This window comes from Pleurodeles waltl, chromosome 4_1 (genome assembly GCF_031143425.1).
Source record: "Pleurodeles waltl isolate 20211129_DDA chromosome 4_1, aPleWal1.hap1.20221129, whole genome shotgun sequence".
NCBI lineage: Eukaryota > Metazoa > Chordata > Amphibia > Caudata > Salamandridae > Pleurodeles > Pleurodeles waltl.
The window spans coordinates 382,025,463-382,048,124 of record NC_090442.1 but is presented as its reverse complement, the minus strand read 5'-3'; positions in this window follow the sequence as shown (position 1 = coordinate 382,048,124).

The following is a 22,662-nucleotide window of genomic DNA, read 5'->3' as shown; positions in this document are numbered from 1 at the left end:
CAGGCACCTCAAGGGGATGGGGAATGGGGGGGCACCTTAGCTGGGAGATGGTACAACACCACTGGTCCTGGAGGGGGCTACATGCTCTTCACTTTGTCCTGGGGAGTGCAAGGCCACAGTCTCTCAGGTGGGTGGTTTGCCCACTGCTTGGTCATTGGGAGTGCAAGGCCACAGTATCTTAAGTGGGTGGTTTGCCCACTGCTTGGTCCTGGGGAGTGCAAAGCCACAGTCTCTCAAGTGGGTGGTTGCCCACTGCATGGTCCTGGGGAGTGCAAGGCCACAGTCTTTCAAGTGGGTGGTTTGCCCACTGCTTGGTCCTGGGGAGTGTAAAGCCACAGTCTCTCAAGTGGGTGGTTTGCCCACTGCTTGGTCCAGGGGAGTGCAAGGCCACAGTCTCTCTAGTGGATGGCTTCTCCACTGGTTCTGGAGGGGGCCTTGTGCCCTGTGTGCTTCATCCTGGCAAGGAGGGGGTGAGTGGATGGCCTCTTCCACTGGTTCTGGAGGGGGCTTTGTGCCCTGTGTGCTTCAACCTGGCAAGGAGGGGGTGAGTGGATGGCTTCTTCCACTGGTTCTGGAGGGGGCATTGTGCCCTGTGATGAAGATCTTGGGGTGTACGAGGTCACAGTCTCTTACCTGGGTGTCAGACCCACAGGATTTGCAGGGTCCAGGATGCACTACAGCCCATGGAGGTAGAACTACACACTGCCCGCCAGCGGTGACGGCTGCTAAGTGGTGCAGTGGTGGTGCTGGTGTCGGGGCTGGCAGTGATGGGGGGAGGCACCAGCCCATCCCCTACAGCCGTGGACTGCTGCCCACTGGGGCTGCTGCTGCTGGCAGTGGTGCTGGTGGCGGTGCTGGTGGTGGTGCAGGCAGTAGTGGGGGAAGCTCCAGCCCTTCCCCTGCAGCCTCGGACGGCTGCCCATTGGGGCTGCTGCTGCTGCTGACAGTGGTGCTGGTGGTGGTGCTGGTGGCAGTGCAAGCAGTGGTGGGGGAGGCTCCAGCCCTTCCCCTGCAGCCTCGGACGGCTGAACCACCATGGTTGGTGGTGGGGGCTCAGAATCAGTCCCAGCACCAGGCCTCCTGTCCGTCCTGCCTGCAGGTGCAGACCCTTTGCCCTTCCCCTTGGCAACGGGTGGTGCCTCCTTGCCCTTCCCCTTGGCAGCTGGTGGTGCCTCCTTGCCCTGCCCCTTGGCAGCTGGTAGTGCCTACTTGCCCTTGCCCTTGGCAGCTGGTGGTGCCTCCTTGCCTTTCCCCTTGGCAGCGGGTGGTGCCTCCTTGTCCTTCCCTTGGCAGCTGGTGCAGGGACACTCTCAGTGCTGATGGTTGGTTCCCTGGAGCCTATCCCACCTGCAGTAGCTGCCAACACTACTATGGCCGTGGACTGACTGGCTGAGGTGCTAGCCTGGGTTCTGACCACCCTGGCCCGAAGTGAAGGACGGGGGAGGGGTAGGGAAGAGGTCAACGGCAGAGAGGAAAAGCTTCTTAGGGACACTGGGGCGGGAATAGGGTGAAGGTTTGAGAGTGGAGGAAGAGGGAGTGGTTGTTGGAGGTGTCTGTCTGCTGTGTTTGGGTGCAGGTGCATGGGCAGGATGCTGTTGTGAGGTGGATGGCTTTTGGGTGTCTGAGTGCTTGCGTTTGTGTACCTTAGGAGGGGGGGCACAGACACAGTGGGAGGGTACACAGGGGACATGTGCATGGATGTGGGGTGGTGACTGCCAGTGAGGGGTGTGTAGTGATAGGCGTGATGGTGATGGGGTAGTGGATGAGGATGTAGTGCATGCAGGTGTGAGTGGAGACGCTACTGGGAGGCTGGTGGACGACGAGGAGGAGGGGGACACAGTGGAGGCAGTGGGTGTTGTTATGTCTGCATCTGGATGATGTTTGTGTGAGTGCCTGTGTGATGATGTGTGGTGCTCGTGTTTGCCTGAGCCACTCCTGTGTGTTGTCTTGGGTGCATGTTGGTCTGAATGTGTGCTTGGGATAGGTTAGGGTTGAGGGTAATGGGACTGGGCAGAGGAAGTTGGGGGGAGGCTAGAGACAGGAACAATGGCTGCCATCAGGGAGGAGGCCAGAGCCTGGATTGATCTCTGTTGGGCCGCCATACCAGAGTGAATGCCCTCCAGGAATGCATTTGTTTGTAAATGGCCTGCCAGCCCCTGGATGGCATTCACTACGGTTGACTGCCCAACAGAGATGGATCGCAGGAGGTCAATAGCCTCCTCACTCAGGGCAGCAGGGCTAACTGGGGCAGGGCCTGAGGTGCCTGGGGCGAAGGAGATGCCCACCCTCCTGGGTGAGAGGGCACGGGAAACTCGCTGAGGGGCTGCTGGGGGGGCAGTGCTGGTATGGGGGTGGCGGCTGTACCTGTAGTTGGGGTGGGCACAGAGGTGTCCACCACCAGCAGGGAGCTTCCATCGGAGGAGGTATCACTGTCTGAACTGTCCCCTCCACCATGATGCTCCCCTCACCCTCCGACCGACTGGTGCCCTCACCATCGGTGAATTGAGCTTCATGGGCCCTGTGATATGCAGCTCCCTCTGTCCCCGGTGCCTCTGCTCCTCCGCCAAACGATGCTAATGCACATAAGGACACGGTGCCAAAACAAAAAGGGGGGGAAGAGACAAAGGATTCACTTGGTCAATGGCAGCAACAACACCACCATTGGCGTGCCCGACACACACACACACAGGGTCGTAGTATGAAACATTTACTATTTGATAGTGTTTTAGGAAAAACAAATGTCCTAATTCAAAGAAATACATTCATAAGGTTGCTTGTAGATAGGTTCCAGAATGGTAAAAAAACAGCCGACACGTGTTTTTTTACCATTCTGGAACCTATCTCCAAGCAACCTTATGAATGTATTTCTTTGAATTAGGACATTTGTTTTTCCTAAAACACTATTAAATAGTAAATGTTTCATACTATGATCCTGTGATGTGCCGTGGTTTTCTCATCATCTACATGGACTGGGACCCTTATTGGGCAACAGCTTTATACACCCTGTGGCTGGGTGTTTAACTACCTGAGCACTCCCTTTCTCCAAGAAGAGACTTTGCTGTCATGAACTTTATATTTCATTAATCAAAAGCCTTTGGAAGTGCGCACCTTCTATACACAGCCACGTCTTTCATTGTCTGATGTTGTATGCACACACACACACAGGGAACAGCCCTACGCACTAGGCAATGCACTACCAGTCACAAAGCTAGTCACTAGCCCAAAATACCTAACGCCAATAGCAGCACACCTGAGGCCCAAAGACCCCTGCCAAGTAGTGGATGCCAACTAGCTTGTTTGGAGGTGGTGTTCATCAGCTCCTGCCCAACATGGAAACTACCCTGCAATGTCCAGCCTGGCCTAGGGGCACCCACAGGCCCACATCCCCCACCCAGATACCACCCCACCACGTGCATGTAGTATATTTGGAAACTGTACTCACCCCCTTGTGGCTTCTGTGATGCCCTCAAGCGCCCATCCAGCTCTGGATAGGCCACCGCCAGTATGTGGGCCATCAGGGGGGTCAGGCTTCATGGGCACCCCTTCCTCGTTGGGAGGCCATCCCCAGCTGGGCCTCCGCCGTCTTCCTTGCACAGCGTCTCAGGTCCTCCCAGCATTTGTGACAGTGGGTGCTCCGCCTGTGGTAGACCCCCAGGGTCCGCACATCCTTGGCGATGGATTACCATATAACCTTTTTCTGATGGGCACTGACCTGCAGAAAAACGTACATTGAAAAAGGTATCAGTCAGACAGTCCGGCCTGCTACACTCATGGCCTACCATGGCCCTCAAATCCCCTTACTCACAGACATTGCCCACCATACATGCATCACGCTGCCCAGAACCCTTCCACCAACCTCCCACTACACGAGGCCTTCGCACACACCACTCCATGCATTCATGCCCCATGCATCGTGCTCACAGTGTACTCACCTGTTGGTCTCGAGGCCCATACAACATTCAGTACTGGGGTAGGACCCCATCCACCAGTCTCTCCAACTCCACAGCGGTGAAAGCAGGGGCTCTTTCCCCAGTGACACGAGCCATGGTCGGTTCCAGACACAGGTCACAGCAGCACTAGCAGTGTAGGTCCTTTCCTGTTGAAGGTCAGGTAGCAAGTGAGTGAACAGATAGAAAATAGCGGTCATGTCCGCGGCGGTGCGTACCGTCACCGCCAGCGTACATCACCATTGGCCACTGTAACCCATAGGGTCCTAAGACAACCACTGAGGTGTTGCACGGCAGTACTCGACCGCCTCCCGCAACGTGGCACAACGACAGTGGAATTACCTCATTTCCACCTGTCCCTCCAAACAGGACAGGCTGACGCCATTTCAGGGGGCGGGCAGGCCATGGCACCTAAGTGCGTCACAGTACACATAGGCACCATTTGGGCCTATCCAATGACATACTATTACAGTCACAACATGAAATGCAGTGTAGTGTTTGGAAATGTGGAATACTGACCAGCTGCTTCCCGTTTTGCCCCCTAGATTACAACCGCTGCAGATGAAAAGGAGATGGAGACGCTGTGCGCCCAATTTGAGCCTTACCTGATGTCTGCTATCTGTCATCCCACTAGAATCCTCCCTCTTGTGCAAGTTCTATCAGTTCTCCATTTCCTAGCAACTGCCTCCTTCCAAGTTACAGTGGGCTTGGCAGCAGGAATGTCAGAGCCAATGTTCTCAATAGTGCTGACCAGAGTGTTGTCTGCCCTGATTAAACACATGCGCAGCTACATCGTTTTCCCCCAGGTGGAGGATTTGGCCACAGTGAATGCTGACTTCTATGCAATGGGACATATCCCCAACATTATTGGGACAACTGATGGTACACATATTGCATTTGTCCCCCCCCCGGAGAATTGAACAGGTGTTCAGAAATCAAAAGAGCTTTCCCTCGAACAATGTGCAGATAGTGTGCCTGGCGGACCAGTACATCTCCCATGTCAATGCTAAGTATCCTGGCTCTGTGCATGATGCCTATATCCTGAGGAATAGCAGCATCCCATATGTGATGGCTCAACTCCAGATGCACTGGGTGTGGCTAATAGGTGAGCCCTGGTTCCCACACAGTGAATGTTGGTGTATGGGTATGGTGTGGGCACTAAGGGTTAGTGTGTGTCTAACAGGTGTCCCTCGATAATTGCAAGTGACTCTGGTTACCCCGACCTCTCATGGCTACTGACCCCTGTGAGGAATCCCAGGAAAAAGGCAGAGGAACGTTACAATGAGGCACATGGGCGAACAAGGAGAATAATTGAGAGGACATTCAGCCTCCTGAAAGCCAGGTTTCGGTGCCTGCATCTAACAGGTGGATCCCTGTGCTACTCACCCAAGAAGGTGTGCCAGATAATCGTGGCATGCTGCGTGTTGCATAACCTTGCCTTGAGATGCCAGGTGCCTTTTCTGCAGGAGGATGAGGCTTGAGATGGGCTTGGGGCAGTAGTGGACCCTGTGGACAGTAAAGATGAAGAGGCAGAGGATGAGGATGAGGATGAGGACAACAGAACAGCTATTATATGACAGTACTTCCAGTGACACACAGGTAAGACATGGTAACTTCACTTTGCATTGAGAGTTTTGTATTTGACATTGTACATGGAAGGCAGATTCTCCCACTTCTATGGCCACTTACTGTACCCTTTGGCATCTCTATTTTCAGATATCTGTGCCCCATTCTGGCCCCTGGTGTGTTGCCTGCAGCCAACTACAGGTCATTCCTATGTGTACATTACTGTACAGTTGTATTGCAGTGTTTAAACCTTGTTAAACAAATACATAATTCAATCATTTGACATACTCCATACTTGTATTTTTTAAGTGCTAAGAGGTAGAAGGGGATGTGCAATGGGCTGGGGTGATAATGGAAGTCCAGGATAGAGTCCAAGGGGGCATAAGAAGGGGAGCAATGGCAGTTCACAGTTGACAGGGTGATAGAGAGGGACAGAAGGGTGACAATCAGGAGAGTCTTATTTCCTGGCGGGGGTCTTGGCAATGTTCTCTGGCTTCTGCCTGGATCGCAACGACCGTTTGCAGGGTGGTTCTCCTTCTGACGGGGGAGGAGTGCTGGTGGACTGTTTTTCCTGTGGCGGGGCCTCCTGTCCACTAGCGGCAGCGGAGGTGGAGGGCTGTTCATTGGTTTGGCTGGTGTCAGGGGCCCGGTGGTGTGCCACTGCCTCCCTCATGGTGTTGGCCATGTCAGCTAGCACCCCTGCAATGGTGACCAGGGTGGTGTGGATGTTCTTCAGGTCCTCCCTGATCCCCAGGTATTGTCCCGCCTGGAGCCGCTGGGTCTCCTGCAACTTGTCCAGTATCTGGCCCATCATCTCCTGGGAATGGTGGTATGCTCCCAGGATGTTGGTGAGTGCCTCATGGAGAGTTGGTTCCCTGGGCCTGTCCTCCCCCTGTTGCACAGCAGTCCTCCCTGTTTCCCTGTTGTCCTATGCCTCTGTCCCCTGAACCGTGTGCCCACTGCCACTGACCCCAGGTCCCTGATTGTCCTGTGTTTGTGGGGTGGCCTGGGGTCCCTGTAGTGGTGGAAACACTGTTGATTGACGTGTCCTGGCGACAGAGGTATGGGCCCGCTGAGTGGTTGCTGTGTTGGTGTTTCCTAAGGGGGGAGGCTCTGTGGTGGTATGGCACTGTGCCTGGGTAACCGACTGTCCAGAGATCCCTGATGGGCCAGGTTGGTAATCCAGATCCAGGCGTCCAGAGCTGCTGTCATCACTGTGGGCCTCTTCTGTGGGTGGACTGGATGTTGCTGACACCTCCTCTCCGGTATCCTTGGGTGGGGGACCTGTGGGGATGTAAATGCAATTTCTGCGTGTGACATCTTGTGCATGGATGTGTTGCCCTGTAAGGTTGTGATTGCCCTGTCAGCTTTGCCTTGTGTGAGTAGTGATTTTGTGGGCTTGGTGATTCTCTCTAAAGTGCATGCTTTAGTGATGGGGGTCCATGCATTGGTGTTACATGCAGGGCTTGGTATTGGGATGGGTGGGTTGTGATGGTGGGGTATGTGGGAGGTGGTGCAGTGATGGGAATGAGGATAGCGGTGGGAGTTTGTGATGGCATGCAGGTAGGGGGGGTGAAAGTAGTAAAGAGTTGGCTCACCAGAGTCCAGTTCTCCTGCTACTCCTTCCAGGCCTTCAGGATGCAGTATTGCCAAAACGTGCTCCTCCAATGTTGTTAGTTGTGGGGGAGGAGATGGAGGTCCACCGCCAGTCCTCTGTACAGCTACCTGGTGTCTTGTACCTTCCCCCGTAGATCGTTCCACCTCTTCCTGACATCATCCCTTGTTCTAGGGTGCTGTCCCATGGCGTTGACCCTGTCCACGATTCTCTGCCATAGCTCCATCTTCCTGGCAATGGATGTCTGCTGCACCTGTGATCAAAATAGCTGTGGCTCTACCCGGATGATTTCCTCCACTATGACCCTTAGCTCCTCCTCTGAGAACCTGGGGTGTCTTTGTGGTGCCATGGGTGTAGTGTGTGAGGGTGTGTGGGGTGATATTTTGTGGTGTGTTCTGAGAGGTGCGTGGATGGTGTATTGTGATGGTGTTCTGTGGCTCTGGTTCTGTGGGTGCTCTGGGTGTGTCTCTCTCTCAGTTGTAAATTTTTTTGGGTTGTAAAAGGTTGTGGGTAATGTGTGTGTGTGTTTTATAGTGGTGTGGGTGTGGTGTGTTGTATGTGTGTCAGTTGTGTGTAGTTTGAATTGCCCAATGTGGTGTAGTTTTGTATGTGTGTGTGTATTTTGAGCGCGGTGGTATGTACCGCCAAAGGTCTTTAATCTGGCGGACTTGTGTGTGTGTCTGTATAGTGACGGATTGCTACGGGTGTGTCATAATAAGGATAGCACTAAACCGCAAAAGGTTTACCGTGGTTGAATGTCCACTGCGGCGATTTATGGGTCATAATGCTGTGGGTGTAGTTCTGTTGGCGTAACGGTGTGGGTTTTGGTACCACCAGTTTATCACTGACCTTTGGTCTGGCAGACTTGTATGTGTGTGTCTGTATAGTGACGGATTGCTATGTGTGTGTCATGATATTGATAGCGGTAAACCGTCACGGCGTCGGTATGTTGGCCTGCAGTCGGCATGGCAGTAGCGTGACTTACCGCCAATGTCATAATGAGGGCCTGTATCTATTCTGCAGGGTCTCCGTATGCGGAGATTCTCCCCTTTCATTTTTAGGAGTTTGTTGTTTTTTATCCCAGCGTTTCTTATTACCCTCAGGCACTTGCTTGGTAAAATCTTTATTAGATTTACCCTGCAGCTGTGTTTTTTTTGGTCTGGTCCCCAGACTATCTCGACCAATACTAGAGTAGGTCTCCGCGATAATCTTTGTCAGCTCACGTTCTTGATCCTGTCGAGGAACATCCCAGAGCCAGATGCGTACCGCTAACACGACCGCTTCCCCTTTAAGGTTACTTAAAATCATTGAGGATACTGTGGCAAAGTTGCCCATTAATTGCATCCCCATATCCATGGCCTGGGATTCCCCGTATTCATCTAGAATTTGTTTCAACACTTCCTGTAAATTGTCAAGTGTCGGTGTGCCATGGGCGGTAGTATAGAGCATGGCAAATTCCGTGCCCCATGTATTACAGTTGTCTATTGTGGGAACCATCCCAAATGGCAAGCGCATTGTTAGTATTCTGTGTTTATCCTGAGGTCCCGTATGAGGAAATACTGCTTCCAGTGCATTTATTTTTTGAGCTAACCAAAACTGAATTTCTTCTTGTTTGGTGGGTACCTTACCCATGATTGAATGTACAGTTGCAGGGTTAATACCTGGCGTTACTGCATGTGGTTGCACCGGAGCAGCACATGCTGGGTTTTTGTTTAACGTTTGCATTACAAACTGTACTAATCGTCTGTATATTGCCGTCAGATCAGTATATAAGCGACGGACTCCAGCTACCGTTAAGTTCACTGCAGCAGAGTGAGGTGTATAAGTGGCCAATAAAGGCCAGGTAGGACCATCATTACTTAGAGAACCTAACTTAACTGCTAAAACCGTGTGGGGTAGGGCTCCATCAAGCCAATTATTATGTTCTTGATAAGATAAGGGTATTTCTAAATATGTGTATACCCTGTATTTTCCAGGTACATTTGCAGGTGTATAGTGATGTATTTGTGTTCCCATCAACTGCTGGAAATGTGACCCAAGAACAGAAGAGTTCTGTTCTATAAGCTCCATGTACATCCACCACAAATGTGACTGGACCCACCTGGGCAATTAGCCCATGTGCCAATAAATGTGCAGTAAGGAGTTGTCTCATATGAACTGCAATTGCTACCTGTTGCGGATTTGCCATATTGAATGGTAAATTTGTTCATCTTTTTACCGACCCGTTCATTCATCCGTTCAGTCATTCATTCATCCACTCATCCATCCACTCACTCATTCATCCATCCTCCCACCCTTTCATCCACTCAATACTCTTCCTTCTTCCCCTTTTCATTTACCCATCTTTCGTTCTTTCTTGCTCCTGCTTGTTCTTCTATTGATGCTGTATTCCTTTGGGTACATTATGAGCTTTTATCTGCTGAGCTGCAGAGAGAAGAGGCTCATAATGAAACCAAGTCCTTGCTGTAGCTCCTAAAGCAGGGGTTTCAGGATGCCCCTGGCCAGTTGTTGTATTATATATCTGTATGCAATAACAGAAAACTCAGAGAGAAACCCTTTTTTTGTCAGTCGAGCTTTCTCACTTCGCTCGTTATATAAAAGCCATCCCTCACTTTTAAGTCCCTCCACTTTTAAAGGCCACTCGCTGCCACTGAGTTTACTCAGTCACCTTCATGAAGTTGACAAAAGGAATCATTGAGTTGAGTAACCTTCACATCTGTTATGCACCTCCACAAAACATATGTTCACAAGCATTCCAATGAAGTTCCAGTCAGAATCTATACAGTTGGTTTAGTGGTGAAAATTCAGAATTCCATTTTGCTTTTTCAAAGATTACTGGGCATATGTATAGGGATTTGGTGCAGGGTCGTGCAGCAAATCAACTTGCTGCGCTGCCCTGCATCAAATTGAAAGGGTGAGAATTTGCCCTATCTATTGCATACGTCACATTACTCTTGTGTCCCCCCATGCTAGCACACAATGGGCTGCCTATTACCAATGCACATCCCCAGGTTTACCAGTTCTTATCAATCTGGGGATGCGTCAAAATCCATGGTCGTTCCTCAGGAACAACCACTACAACGCCCATGTTATGCCTCCCTTATGCAGATTAAGGCAACCCAGCAATTTACATTGCCTTGCCCTTCTCCATATTTCTGAGGCCATTCAAAACCACACAAAGTTGCTTTGCGTGGCCTCATAGATGAGTTCACAGTTTGCGCCACCATTGCGTCATAAAAAGTGATGCAACACCGGCGCAAGGGGCTTATAAGTAGGTTCTTACGTTTGACGACATATTGCTACACCATATGTAACATTTTCAAATGGGTGAAAATAATACTGTTGAAAATGTGTTGCATAACTATTTTTTTCTGCATAATTGTGATAACCTTGCTTCATGGTTTGGTCTTCCATGCCACACGATACTAGTAGCACTGACAACGTTAAAGCTCTGCAGGGTGTTTTGGGGGGTGCATTCTGATGATGAAATCTGCATCTTACAGGCAACGGTAAAGTGTTTTCCATATGTCGCATTTTCCTATGAAATAAGGGTTTTATATTACTGCATTGTGTCCAATAAAATCACCAAAATAGATAGATAGATAGATAGATAGATAGATAGATAGATAGATAGATAGATAGATAGATAGATAGATAGATAGTTTTTGCTACTAGCAGTGGCAGGACGGGCCCTGAAAAGAGGGCAGCCTGAGGTAGATCCATAGACATTTTTTAAAGACAGTTCAGCCTCCAGTATTAAGCTCTATGTATGAATCTGGGTACATGGTTTTCCTGGTTACAAAATATTGTCATACCAAGATGTAGATCTTGTTTGTTTGATGTGGTTTCCAAATTACTTGTATTGGGTTCAGTTATGACACATAGACGTCCAGGTACGGTCTAGAACCCATTAGTGGAAGCGTGTTATTCAGAAACTTTAACCGCTTTCCTTCACAGGAACAGTGACTGTTTATCTTGGAAAGGAAACACAATGAACAAGGAAACTTTAATCTAATGGTGTATTCAGATAACTGCAATACACGCATTTCAAACAGCAAGTGCATTGTACAAATATGTATATATTTATCCGCTTTTTTGTTAATTGCAAACCTACTGTAAGAAGCAAAAACTGCTTAGCCCCACCTATTCCCTCTTGAAATGTATTCTCAGTGTAAATTTGCATTCTATTTACATAACATTTGAAGAAAAGTTTGCAAATGAGAAATGTACTAAATATTTTGACAGCCCTGTGAATATAATTTACCTATTCCCTCTAAACACAAGTGTCTGCCTGCTAAATATTTTCACCGAATTAAAAATACGTTTTAATCTGTTTCAGGCACGTGTAAATTCTGCTATCTGCGGATAGTCGGGGAGTTTGGTATACCAGCACCCGGCACGCATGCTCCGTGCTACCCAGCCGCTTGCGTACCCATTCACTCTCCTCACATCTATGCCTCTATTTTAAATAATCCTTATCAGATTCACTATTTAAAATGTTAAAGAAGTTGATCTGTTAATTGAAAGCAAGCTGTGGTGAGAAATCTCAGCAGGCTTAGTGCAAGGGCAAAAAACTTAACAGCTCACAGGTAACCAACTTTTCTTGACAGAGCTGACACAGCCTTTTATCCTTCCAACGTCAGTAAAATGAGTCTAACTGAAATGGTTATAATAACATTAACATTTTTGTGTCAACTGAAAATTGATTAATATTTAGCATTAGTCCATTTAGAATTCAACCTCCTTATGTGTATTGCTTAATCTTTTATAATATGGGTGTGGTCTGCTTTTGAATGCTCTTTCTTCCACGATGAGAATAAAGCACTATTCTGCTCTGGTGGTGATATTTTTACTCGGTCCACGTCTCAATCATGCCTCCTCTGCCTCCCCAACCTCCAGCCATGGTGTCCTGTTCTCTGTACTATTGCACTCTGCCCATTTTCGACCTTACCATATCCTTATAAGGAACCTGTGGTTTCCATTTTGGAATACATATATGCATTAAACTAACCCCAGAGCATTTTGGTCTCATAGTGTTCTGAATGGTTGACTTGTATCCTTCCACTGCTGATGTTACTTAATTTACTTTTGCTTCAAGCACTTTGTGTGAATATATGTATTTTCTCGCTTTCTTCCCTGTGTGCTGCTGCCTCCTTGATTTTTCCCAACCTATCGCTCTCCATAGTGCTTCCCTTGTCACCCAGTTTGTCTGTTGTATTCCCTGCCCCTCCCATCCCACTCATTTTTTAATACTCCACTCTTCCTTCTTTCTTCTTTGATCCCCCCCATCCTACCACTCAGGGCCCCTTCCCACTTCTCTCTCTTTTATAAACCAATTTGGCACCTGCTGCATATTGGTGGCTGTCCATCTTACAATGGACTTCAGAGTTGCTCCCACAAGTGTGGATGTGATGCCATGTGTGGGGGCACTTAGAGATGAGTTTGTATTATTTTGACAAGCCCAATTTAAAGATGGCCACCATGGCCATATTTGAATTGGTTTGTTAAAACATTAATGCAATACAATTTAATTCAAAGATGGGCACCTTGGATGCGCACTCATCCGTGGCATCCATCTTTGAAAGCATTTGTAATATTTTAATAAATCACTTACAACATTGGCCCCATAAATGTATCTGTATTCACAGCAGCTGTAGTATCCAAACAAGCAGTGGCATGGTGTAGGAAGTTGGCTCTGTATGCACTATTTCAAAGTAAGAAATAGTGTGCACAGAGTCCAAGGGTTCCCCTTAGAGGTAAGATGGTGGCAAAAAGAGATAATTCTAATGCTGTATTTTGTGGTAGTGTGGTCGAGCAGTAGGCTTATCAGAGGGTAGTGTTAAGCATTTGTTGTACACACACAGGCAATAAATGAGGAACACACACTCAAAGACTTACTCCAGGCCAATAGGTTTTTATATAGAAAAATATATTTTCTTAGTTTATTTTAAGAACCACAGGTTCAAGATTTACAAATAATACTACAAATGAAAGGTATTTCACTCAGGTATTCTAGGAACTTTGAATAATCACAATAGCATGTACAGTTTTGACAAAAATGGCAATAAGCTATTTTAAAAGTGGACACTGCAAAAATCAACAGTTCCTGGAGGAGGTAAGTAAATGTTAAATTCACAGATAAGTAAAACACTTACAGGGTTCAAAGTTGGGTTCAAGGTAGCCCACCATTGGGGGTTCAAGGCAACCCCAAAGTTACCACACCAGCAGCTCAGTGCCGGTCAGGTGCAGAGGTCAAAATGGTGCCCAAAACACATAGGCTTCAATGGAAACAGGGGTGCCCCGGTTCCAGTCTGCCAGCAGGTAAGTACCTGTGTCCTCGCAGGGCAGACCAGGGGGGTTTTGTAGGGCACCGGGGGGAACACAAGCAGGTACAGAAAGTACACCCTCAGCGGCACAGGGGCAGCCGGGTGCAGAGTGCAAACAGGCGTCGGGTTTCAGATAGGAATCAATGGGGAGACCCGGGGGTCTCTTCAACGATGCAGGCAGGCACAGGGGGGGCTCCTCGGGGTAGCCACCCCTTTGGCTAGGCAGAGGGTCGCCTGGGGGTCGATCCTGCACTGGAGTTCGGTTCCTTCAGGTCCTGGGGGCTGCGGGTGCAGTGTTGGTTGCAGGCGTTGGGTCCCTTGTTACAGGCACTCGCGGTCAGGGGGAGCCTCTGGATTTCCTCTGCAGGCGTCGCTGTGGGGGTTTGGGGGGGTCAACTCTGGCTACTCACGGGCTTGCAGTCGTCGGGGAGTCCTCCCTGTAGTGTTAGATTTCCGCAGGTTGAGCCGGGGGCGTCAGGTGCAGAGTGGAAAGTCTCACGCTTCTGGCGGGAAACGTGTGGTCTTTAAAAGTTGCTTCTTTGTTGCAGAAAGTTGCAATTTCTTGAACAGGGCCGCTGTTCTCGGGAGCTTCTTGGTCCTTTAGATGCAGGGTAGTCCTCTGAGGCTTCAGAGGTCGCTGGACCCTGTTGGATGTGTCGCTGTTGCAGTTTTCTTCAAAGTAGGGAGTCAGGCCGGTGGGGCTGGGGCCAAGTCAGTTGTCGTCTCCGTCTTCACTGCAGGGCTTCAGGTCAGCAGACCTTCTTCATCTTTAGGTTGCAGGAATCTATCTTCCTTGGTTCTGGGAGCCCCTAAATACTGAATTTAGGGGTGTATTTAGGCCTGGGAGGGCAGTAGCCAAAGGCTACTGTCCTTGAGGGTGGCTACAACCTCTTTGTGCCTCCTCCCTGTGGGGAGGGGGGCACATCCCTAATCCTATTGGGGGAATCCTCCTTCTACAAGATGGAGGATTTCTAAAAGTAAGAGACACCTCAGCTCAGGACACCTTAGGGGCTGTCCTGACTGGGGGGTGACTCCTCCTTGTTTTCCTCATTATCTCCTCCAGCTTTGCCGCCAAAAGTGGGGGCAGTGGCTGGAGGGGCGGGCATCTCCACTAGCTGGGATGCTATGTGGCGCTGTAACAAAGGGGGTGAGCCTTTGAGGCTCACCGCCAGGTGTTACAGGTCCTGCAGGGGGAGGTGAGAAGCACCTCCACCCTGTACAGGCTTTGTTCCTGGCCACAGAGTGACAAAGGCACTCTCTTCATGTGGCCAGCAACATGTCTGGTGTGTGGCAGGCTGGCAAAAACTAGTCAGCCCACACTGGAAGTCAGTATGTTTTCAGGGGGCATCTCTAAGATGCCGTCTGGGTGTATTTTACAATAAAGTGCACACTGGCATCAGTGTGCATTTATTGTGCTGAGAAGTTTGATACCAAACTTCCCAGTTTTCAGTGTAGCCATCATGGTGCTGTGGAGTTCGTGTTTGACAGACTCCCAGACCATATACTCTTAAGGCTACCCTGCACTTACAATGTCTAAGGTTTTGCTTAGACACTGTAGGGGCATAGTGCTCATGCACATATGCCCTCACGTGTGGTATAGTGCACCCTGCCTTAGGGCTGTAAGGCCTGCTGGAGGGGTGTGTTGCCTATGCCACAGGCAGTGTGAGGTTGGCATGGCACTCTGAGGGGAGTGCCATGTCGACTTAGTCATTTTCTCCCCACCAGCACACACAAGCTGGCAAGCAGTGTGTATGTGCTGAGTGAGGGGTCCCTAGGGTGGCATAAGACATGCTGCAGCCCTTAGAGACCTTCCCTGGCATCAGGGCCCTTGGTACCAGGGGTACCAGTTACAAGGGACTTACCGGAGTGCCAGGGTTGTGCCAATTGCGGAGACAAAAGTACAGTTTAGGGAAAGAACACTAGTGCTGGGGCCTGGTTAGCAGGGTCCCAGCACACTTTCAAATCGTAACTTGGCATCAGCAAAGACAAAAAGTCAGGGGGTAACCATGCCAAGGAGGCATTTCCTTACACATGGCAAATAGGTTTAATTGTTGGGAACTACTGGCTTTATATGTGAAAATACCATTGTAAACATCACCTCTTAGTACTCCTACATTTGTTGGGCATTCAGCTACCTTTCAAGTTCACCATGTCATGTTATGGTATCTGTATTTGTATAGTGCATGATCTCCTGTGAGAGTATCATGGCACTGTGCAGGTATGTGAGGCTATCCACAGGAATAAAGGAAGGGGCCTTCTCAAAGAGTCAGGTCTTCAACTTCTTGAAGAATTCAAGAAAAGAAGAGGAGTCTCTAATATGAGAGGAGGTAATTCCATGCTTTAAGAGTGATGCAAGAGAAGGCTCAATGTCCAGTTCCAGTTTTTCAAATGCAAGGGGTGCATGCTAAAAGCGTCTGGCTGAGCGGAGGTGCCGGGAAGGTAGATGGAAGTAAATGCAATTGTTCAGGTAAGCTAGGTCTGTGTTGTGCATTGCTTTGTATGTGTGTGTGTGAGGAGTTTGAACTGTGCACACATGTATCAGGAAGCCAGTGGATCACCCTCTGGTGTGGTGTGATATGAGTCCAGCGTGGGAGGCTGAGGAAGAGTCTGGCTGCTGTGTTCTGTAGTTGCATTGAGAGGTGGTTGATGATCCCGGCATAGAACAAATTCTGATAGTCCGGCTTGCTGGTAATGAGGGCCTGGCTGATGGTCTTGCCTGTCTTGTCCAGTAGCCACTAGTAGATCTTTCTTAGATTCTTCAGAGTGTGGAATTAGGACACAGTGACAGTGTTGACCCTAGTGGACATTTCTAGCATATCAATGATGATCCTGAGGTTTTTTGCATGTCGGGTGGGGCTCAGAGGAAGTCCGACATCTGTGAGCCACCAGGTAAAGTTCCACAGTGATGCATCCTTTACAAAAATAACCACTTCTGCCTTGGCCGTGTTCAGCGTGAGGCAGTTGGACTTCATCCATCTGGTTCTTTCATCATGCAGGCTGTTGGTTTGTTCCTTGTGTTGGAGGATTTGCCGGAGGGGGACAGTATAAGTTGTATGTCAACAGCATAAAAGAGGATGCTGATTTCATGGACATCAATGACAGTGGCCAGTGGGGTAATGTTAATATTGAAGGGAGCGAGACTGAGTGAGGAGCCTTGAGGTACTCTGCAGATGAGATCCCAGGCTTCAGAGGTGTAAGAAGGCAGGTTAACTGTTGAAGTTCTTCTGGTTAACAATGAGCAGATAAATTGGAGGGCAGGCCCTTAAATGTTGGCCTCCTGCAGTCATCTGATGGGGTTGGAGACTCTGTCAAGTGCGGCTGAGAGATCCAGTAAGATGATAGCCACAGTTTCTCCTCTGTCTAGGATCATCCAGATGTCATCTGTTGCTGTAATGAGAGCTGCCCTGATCCTCCTTGACATCTCTGGCACATTAGACACAGTCTCTCACCACGCCCTTGTGACCAGACTCAACCTCCTGGGAATCCGTAGCAATGCCCTCAAATGGATCCATAACTTCCTCACAGGACCCATTCAGAGGATCAACTTCCCTCCCTACACATCAAAACCCATGAACATCATCTGTGGTGTCCCTCAGGGGTCCTCCCTCAGCCCCACACTTTTCAACACTTACATGTCCTCTCTGGTGGAGATCGTTCAAACCTATCGACTCAAGATAATTTCCTACGCCAACACATGCAGCTAATAATCTTTCTCTCGGAAGAACTCTCCAACGCCAGATCCAACTTTAAAAGCGCCACGCCCAACATCGGGGAGTGGATGAAGTCCAATTACCTCAAACTCAACGTGGACAAAACCAGAGTTACCATCTTTAGTAACAACCCCACCCCCTGGTACGACACCTGGTGGCTGACCACACTGGGCACTCCCCCTAGCCCGACTGACCAAGCCTGCAACTTTAGCATCATCATCATCGATAAGGAACTCTCATTCAAACAGCAGATAAATACAGTGGTCTCATCATGCTTCCACATCCTTCGCATGCTATGGAAAATCTCCCATCGCCAGCCATCTCGACTACGGCAACACCATCTACACCAGATTGCCCACCCAGCTCCTCAAACACCTGCATACCATTCAGAACACAGCAGCTAGACTCATCCTCGACCTCGCCAGGCAAGCCAGCATCACATTCCATCCCAGAAACCTTCACTGGCTAGCCATCCACAAGAGATGCAAATTCAAGATCCTCACTCTCGCGTAAAGGGCTCTCCACAACACTGGACCAAAGATCATCAATCACAGTCTATCCTTCCACCTGCCCACCAGAAAGCTCCATTTCGTCTTCCTCCCCCATATCCCTGGGATTCACCGCAGCCGTGGTGGAGTGCGCACCTTCTCCCACGTTGCCACCAAAGAATGGAATGACCTCCTTTAAACCTCCGCACCACTCCTACCCTTACCTACTTCAGAAGAGAACTCAAGACCTGGCTCTTCAACCTGTGATTACCCTACAGCAAGCACACTCAACCACTCCAAGGTCTGGATACCCCTTGGGGTGATAAGTCACACTTTATAATACCAATGATTGATTGATTGTCTGCTTGCATCTCTGTGCTCTGTGTCAACCAGTGAATTGATGCCTACTGCCCAAGGCTTCTGCACAAAATCAAATTGGGGTCAATATCATAGATGCCAATCTGATATTACATCAAGAGGTTGAAATGATGATGGAATGGTACCATGATATCCCAACTGATAAGACAGCTCGAGTAGCAAAGAATGCTAAAATAGGTTTGTTTGTGATTTAGATCACTTAGAGTCCTTAAAAAACAATAAGGGCTTTGACTGAGGTGGAACGTTCATCCATAGTATAATGAATGCTCCATAAGAGTCCCCATAGTCTGGCACCAGATTATTTTGAGGCTACAATGCACCACATTTTTTGCAGACATAGCCTGCCCACAACCAATCAGAAATTACTAACCACTCTGAAAGTTAATTGGACATTAGGAACCAGGTACTTGTTTTCCTGACATGCTTCTACATTTTTATTGTCTGTTAGATATGTTTAACTTCTTTAATATTCTAATGAAATCCTAGCTATTCAGTTAAGTACTCACTGGCCATTCTTTTACTTCCTTCCATCTGCTATTATTCCCAATGCCTTGAGACTTTCACATGGATTTATTGCGTCTACGACAGTATTATCTTTCCTTCAAGCTAACAAGCAAGTTGTCATACCAGGATTTAACAGAACAGGAGTGCTGGAAGAAGAATTAAAAGTGGTAAGAGAAGTCATAGACTGTGGAAGTCATGCAGGATGAAAGATACATGAGGATGACGAAATACCACAGCAACCAGTCTATCCTCTCTCATCTTGATCCATATGCTGAAAGGGGCCTTCAGCTGAGCAGAGTCAACCAGAGTGCTATCAGCCACCTCTATTGCTGTAGGTCTTGCACAAAAGCATTGTGGAATTTCAACACTGGCAAAGAGATCTGCACATCCCATTCTATTCCATCCTATTTGTTGGTCTGCACAAGGTAACTCTTTTATTATCTGGGTTTCATGTTTAGAGTGTTTTGTGTGGATGTTGGGTTCACACCAATAGTCTGAGTATTGATGGCAGCAAAATAGTTCTGATTATTCAGTACCAATACATGTAGGAAAGTACCATCTTGCCTGGCATGTTACCCCCATTTTTCACTGTATATATGTTGTTTTAGTTGTATGTGTCACTGGGACCCTGCCAGCCAGGGCCCCAGTGCTCATAAGTGTGCCTGAATGTGTTACCTGTGTTATGACTAACTGTCTCACTGAGGCTCAGCTAACCAGAACCTCAGTGGTTATGCTCTCTCATTTCTTTCAAATTGTCACTAACAGGCTAGTGACCAATTTTACCAATTTACATTGGCTTACTGGAACACTCTTATAATTCCCTAGTATATAGTACTGAGGTACCCAGGGTATTGGGGTTCCAGGGGATCCCTATGGGCTGCAGCATTTCTTTTGCCACCCATAGGGAGCTCTGACAATTCTTACACAGGCCTGCCACTGCAGCCTGAGTGAAATAACATCCACGTTATTTCACAGCCATTTTACACTGCACTTAAGTAACTTATAAGTCACCTATATGTCTAGCCTTTACCTGGTAAAGGTTGGGTGCTAAGTTACTTAGTGTGTGGGCACCCTGGCACTAGCCAAGGTGCCCCCACATTGTTCAGGGCCAATTCCCAGGACTTTGTGAGTGCGGGGACACCATTACACGCGTGCACTACATATTGGTCACTACCTATATGTAGCTTCACAATGGTAACTCCGAATATGGCCATGTAACATGTCTATGATCATGGAATTGCCCCCTCTATGCCATCCTGGCATAGTTGGCACAATCCCAGTGGTCTGTAGCACAGACCCTGGTACTGCCAAACTGCCTTTCCCGGGGTTTCACTGCAGCTGCTGCTGCTGCCAGCCCCTCAGACAGGCTTCTGCCCTCCTGGGGTCCAGCCAGGCCTGGCCCAGGATGGCAGAACAAAGGACTTCCTCTGAGAGAGGGTGTTACACCCTCTCCCTTTGGAAAATGGTGTGAAGGCAGGGGAGGAGTAGCCTCCCCCAGCCTCTGGAAATGCTTTCATGGGCACACATGATGCCCATTTCTGCATAAGCCAGTCTACACCGGTTCAGGGACCCCTTAGCCCTGCTCTTGCGTGAAACTGGACAAAGGAAAGGGGAGTGACCACTCCCCTGACCTGACCTCCCCTGGGAGGTGCCCAGAGCTCTTCCAGTGTGCTCCAGACCTCTGCCATCTTGGAAACAGAGGTGCTGCTGGCACACTGGACTGCTCTGAGTGGCCAGTGCCATCAGGTGATGTCAGAGACTCCTTCTGATAGGCTCCTTCAGGTGTTGCTAGCCTATCTTCTCTCCTAAGTAGCCAAACCCTCTTTTCTGGCTATTTAGGGTCTCTGCTTTGGGGATTTCCTTAGATAACAAATGCAAGAGCTCATCCGAGTTCCTCTGCATCTCTCTCTTCACCTTCTGCCAAGGAATCGACTGCTGACCGCGCTGGAAGCCTGCAAAACTGCAACAAAGTAGCAAAGACGACTACTGCAACTCTGTAACGCTGATCCTGCCGCCTTCTCGACTGCATTCCTGGTGGTGCATGCTGTGGGGGTAGTCTGCCTCCTCTCTGCACTAGAAGCTCCGAAGAAATCTCCCGTTGGTCGACGGAATCGTCCCCCTGCAACCGCAGGCACCAAAGAACTGCATCACCGGTACCCTGGGTCTCCTCTCAGCACGACGAGCGAGGTCCCTTGAATCCAGCAACTCTGTCCAAGTGACTCCCACAGTCGAGTGACTCTTCAGTCCAAGTTTGGTGGAGGTAAGTCCTTGCCTCCCCACGCCAGATTGCATTGCTGAGAACCGCGACTTTTGCAGCTACTCCGGCCTCTGTGCACTTCCGGTGGAAATCCTTTGTGCACAGTCCAGCCTGGGTCCACGGTACTCTAACCTGCATTGCACGACCTCCTAAGTTGTCCTCCGGCGACGTGGGACTCCTTTGTGCAACTTCGGGTGAGCACCGTTTCTCTCCACTTCGTAGTGCCTATTCCGGCACTTCTGCGGGAGCTGCCTGCTTCTGAGAGGGCTCCTTGTCTTGCTCGACGCCTCCTCTGTCCCCAGACACAATTGGCGACATCCTGGTCTCTCCTGGGCCACAGCAGCATCCAAAAACCCTAACCGTACAATTTGCAGCTAGCAAGGCTTGTTGGCGGTCTTTCTTCAGGAAAACACTTCTGCACAACTCTCCACGGCGTGGGGAACCCGTCCTCCAAAGAGGAAGTTCCTAGCCCTTGTCGTTCCTGCAGAATCTTCAGCTTCTACTGTCCAGTAGCAGCTTCTTTGCACCTACAGCTGGCATTTCCTGGGAATCTGCCCATCTCCGACTTGCTTGTGACTTTTGGACTTGGTCCCCTTGTTCCACAGGTACCCTCGACTGGAAATCCATCTTTGTTGCATTGCTGATTTGTGTCTTTCCTGCAGAATTCCCCTATCACGACTTCTATGTCCTTTGGGGAACTTTAGTGCACTTTGCACTCACTTTTCAGGGTCTTGGGGTGGGCTATTTTTCTAACCCTTACTATTTTCTAATAGTCACAGCGACCCTCTACAAGGTCACATAGGTTTGGGGTCCATTCGTGGTTCGCATTCCACTTTTGGAGTATATGGTTTGTGTTGCCCCTATCCCTATGTGTCTCCATTGCATCCTATTGTAACTATACATTGTTTGCACTGTTTTCTAATACTATTACTGCATATTTTGGTATTGTGTACATATATCTTGTGTATATTTGCTATCCTCATACTGAGGGTACTCACTGAGATACTTTTGGCATATTGTCATAAAAATAAAGTACCTTTATTTTTAGTATACCTGTGTATTGTGTTTTCTTATGATATTGTGCATATGACACTAGTGGTACTGCAGGAGCTTCACTCATCTCCTAGTTCATCCTAAGCTGCTCTGCTAAGCTACCATTATCTATCAGCCTATGCTGCTAGACACCCTATACACTAATAAGGGATAACTGTGCCTGGTGCAAGGTGTAAGTACCCCTAGGTACTCACTACAAGCCAGGCCAGCCTCCTACAATACAAAAAAATGAATTCGCTGAAAACATACCTTAATGCAAACTACACATAAATAGTACTTCATTCATAGGTCTAAATCTAAGTGAGCCTTGGAAAAGAGACAGTCAAGAAAAACCTCGGCGGATCTTTGTTCCACTTTTACACAAAACTATTACATCCAGTTATGCTCTTTTGTAAATCAAATCTTTAATTTTCTCTTCAAGATCCAGAAAGAAAGAGGACGGTGACCACAGTGATGATGTTCCTTTACTCTTCTTTTTTTAAGAGGAGCCATTCTTTTACTTCCTTCCATCAGAAAATTGTTTAAAGAGGAAGCATTTCTCTATTTCAGTTCCTAGGACAGTTGTTCCAGCATAACTCTCTACAAAAACATTTGAACAATCAGGCTTGGTTCTAGAAGTAGTCCAAAAGGACACGGACAACACAGGTAAACTTCATGGCATCTAGAATTAATCCTAATACTGGCTTGCAGTTATGCAGCACTGTAGAACAATTACTAAAATTGACTCCTGAAACAGCAAGGCAGGAAATGGCTATTGAAAATAATGCATGGGTGCAGCTCTCCTCCCAATGTTATCTCCAATGCAAAACTTTCTTTAG